The sequence below is a fragment of the Armigeres subalbatus genome, chromosome 2 (assembly GCF_024139115.2).
Source record: "Armigeres subalbatus isolate Guangzhou_Male chromosome 2, GZ_Asu_2, whole genome shotgun sequence".
Taxonomy (NCBI): domain Eukaryota; kingdom Metazoa; phylum Arthropoda; class Insecta; order Diptera; family Culicidae; genus Armigeres; species Armigeres subalbatus.
In genome coordinates, this window is record NC_085140.1 from 268,442,202 (window position 1) to 268,445,693 (window position 3,492).

At 48.6% G+C, this 3,492-nt stretch overlaps 1 long non-coding RNA gene across 1 annotated transcript; it reads right to left on the bottom strand.

Moving 5' to 3' along the window:
- Positions 1–1,641: 1,641 nt before the first annotated feature.
- On the bottom strand, positions 1,642–2,901 carry LOC134216327 (uncharacterized). Its single transcript, XR_009980618.1, has 3 exons — positions 2,708–2,901; positions 2,581–2,651; positions 1,642–2,484 (listed from the first exon to the last, which is right to left on the bottom strand). It is a non-coding gene; the product is annotated as an uncharacterized LOC134216327 (long non-coding RNA).
- Positions 2,902–3,492: the final 591 nt, after the last annotated feature.

A 3,492-nucleotide genomic window follows, 5' to 3' on the forward strand; every position in this document is an offset into this window, starting at 1 on the left:
ATGGAAAGCACGTGATCGTGTGGTGTCCGATCAATGAGAGAATGTGCAGTTTGAGGATCAAAGGCCGGTTCTTCACTTCAGCATAATCAACGTCTAGCCCACACTCCAGAAGCACTGATGATGATAAGGACGGATTCTACGCGCAGCTGGAACGTGAGTACGACAGCTGCTCAAGCCACGACGTCTAAATCATCATAGGAGATTTGAACGTTCAGTTTAGCCAAGAGGAGGAGCCTAAATCGACTATTGGGAAGTTCAGCGCCCACCGGCTGACCAACGAAAACGGCCTACGACTAATTGGTTTCACTGCCTCCAGGAATATGGCCATTCGCAGCACCTACTTCCAACACAGTGATACGGAATCGGTGCACCTGAAGATCACCACTGCAGACAGAATCTCAAATCGACCACGTTCTGATTGATGGACGACACTTCTCCGACATTATCGACGTCTGGACATAACGTGGTGCTAACATCGACTCTGTCCTCTGGTTAAACTGCGCCCAAAACTATCCGTCATCAACAATGTTCGTTACCGACGGCCGCCGCGGTACGACCTAGAGCGACTGAAGCAACCTGATGTCGCCACTGCATACGCACAGCATCTCGAGGCAGTGTTACTGGAAGAGGGTGAGCTCGATGGGGCCTCTCTTGAGGACTGCTGGAATACAGTTAAAGCATCCATTAACGACGCAGCGGAGAACAATGTCGGCTATGTGGCGCAAAGTCAACGAAGCGATTGGTGCGAGTACAGGCAATGAGAGTCAAGGCAGCGGAGGAGAAGACTACGTCAGTTCAGCGGACGATGGAAGCCAACCAGCCCCCACCTTGAGTGAAGTTAAGAATGCCATCCAACAGCCAAAGACCAATAAAGCAGCTGGTAACGATGGTATCGGAGCTGAGGTCATCAATATGGGACCAGAAAAGCTAGCCACTTGTCTGCACAAACTGATAGCCAGAATCTGAGATACTGAATAGCTACCAGAGAAGTGGAAGGAAGGGGTTATATGCCCCATCTACAAGAATGGCGACAAACTGGAGTGTGAGAACTTTCAAGCGATCACCATTCTTAATGCCGCCTACAAAGTGATATCCCAGTTCATCTTCCGACGTCTGTCACCATTAGTGAATTTGTTCGTGGGAAGTTATCAAGCCGACTTCGTTGACGGCCGCTCGAAAACGGATTAGATCTTCACTAGTTTCGCAGATGACATGGACATTGTCGTCCGAACATTTGCAAAGGTGGCAGAACTGTACACTTGCCTGAAACGTGAAGCAACAAAAGTTGGACTGCTGGTGAATGTGTTGTAAGCCTCTCGGCTGCTCGGACGGAATTGTAGGTAGGAACTTGTCGAGCACAGGGTCGTTAATGTAAATAGCACCGTTATTCTCAATACAACACCCTTCACTTACCTTAAAGCAGGAGCAATTAAGCGGAAAACCTTGCGGAGAAAACAGCCAACCGGTTCTATTGACCAAGGTGGACTACAAAACGATCGAGGTAAAGGTATCTTCAATGTGGACTACCAAGACCAAGGCTTGAATACTCCTTTCAGGTACGGTAACGAATCAAGCAAAGGAGCAATTCATACAGCATCAGGGAGTGCGTCTTCTAAATGACCTGACCACCAAAATTTGCTTACATAATTAACATTTTATTCGCCCTTATGGCATTTTAGAGAGAGAGAGAGACAAATCAGTGGTGTACTTGCGCGTGTTGATGTTGCTGAGGATGACGAAGGCTACGATGGTAGTGGCATTGGTGGCTGGCATATCGGCGATTACTGGCGGTGGAGGACGTTGTCGGACTGGCTTGGAGGTTCGTAATTGTTGCGACTGTGGCACTACGGTGGCCGCCGAGCTGGTGTTTTATCGTTGGGGTGTCGGACTGTGTGGGCCAGCGGTCGGGAGGACACGATGGTGGTCAGGGAACGGCGGTGGTCCAACGTTCATCCAGCGAATTGTCGACTCCGCCTGCAGTGTTGCACGATGACAGCCAGCGATCGCTGGTGGTCTTATGGAATTCCGGTCGGAGGTGCGGGACCACACCCTGCGTGGCACGACGGCAGCCAGCAAACGAAAGTTCTAGTCGGCTTGTCTACGTGGGCCTGCTACGAGGCGCGATGGCGGCGGGTGACGATGGAGAAGCTTGACCTGCTACCCGAGTGGTGCGATGGCGGAAAAGCGTCGGTCTGGAGGTGGCCTGCTACCCGATTGGCGCGATGGCGGATCGGGACGAAGCGGTAATATGTCGGTCTGGGGTGGCCTGCTACCCGATTGGCGCGATGGCGGATCGTGACGAAGCGGTAATGCGTCGGTCTTGGGTCTTGTGACGACTGTGGCCAAACGTCGGAATGGGGTGGCCTGACGAGCTTCTCTATGGTCCTTAGATAGGCTTACCGATGTCACTGCGGAGTAGAAATAACTTCGGGGCCAGTCCCGAAGCCACAAAAGAAAAGAAAAGGCCCGGAAGCAGACACGGGCCTGTTCCGCAGCCGTTAGTACACCAGATTTGTCTCTCTATGCGCATACAATACCACTTTCACCACACAATACCTTGCTTATAGAACAATAAATTACCTTTTCTTCTTATTTCTATTTCACCTATTGAAGGTGGCTTGGGTTTTTTTCCGAATGGCAAAACTATAAGGCTGTTTCACAAAATAGTTAATTTAGTTGTATAACTTCAAACATTTTTCTTACGAACCGTGGATAGGATAATTTAACTGCACTTTCACTATCTAATGAAGAAGAACACCCCCTAACTTTATATGAATCACATGCAAATAATAGTTTTAATAAATTACTTTTTACTTTTTCACTGATACGGCGCGCACTACGACTTTCTTGGCAGTCCGTATCACAAGAAGAACCAAAAGACCTCGACGAGGTGGTTTTATGATTTTTCTTATCCTTTAGCTACTTTATTTCTCACTCTCACGAAGAATCGAAATATCTCTCGGTCCTTCGTGACAGTTGGCATCACTTCCGCGCAGGGTATTCACACGGCCAACACCGTTACGGGTTGTTGTCCCGACTCAAACCGCGGAAAGTACAGTGAGGGTGGGAATGAATGAAACGAATGCTGTATTTATTTTTAACGTTAGTGCCGAATCTTTTCATTTTAGACAGCTGGGATCACCACACTGAGGAAAATGGACGTATGATTCTCAATCAAACGCCTTATGAAAATTTGCCACAAGGAATCAGTATGAATTTCAATATGTTGCCTTATGAATGATGATTTTCATTTTAAAAAAAGTGAAGTGCGGCAGACTGGATTCGAACCATGGACGTCGGGGTTGGGAGGCCGGTATGTAGACCACACGTCCATCGACGCTTGAATAGTCGGGAAGGTAACTGCGTATAAGAAGCACTGCTGGTGAAATAATCGGTCGAAGATTCATAAGGCGCCAGTTATGAATTTCGATAGTCCAGTTCGCTGAGTGCACCAGTAAGGCTGTCCTACTATTATTAGGGACGGACTGGGCG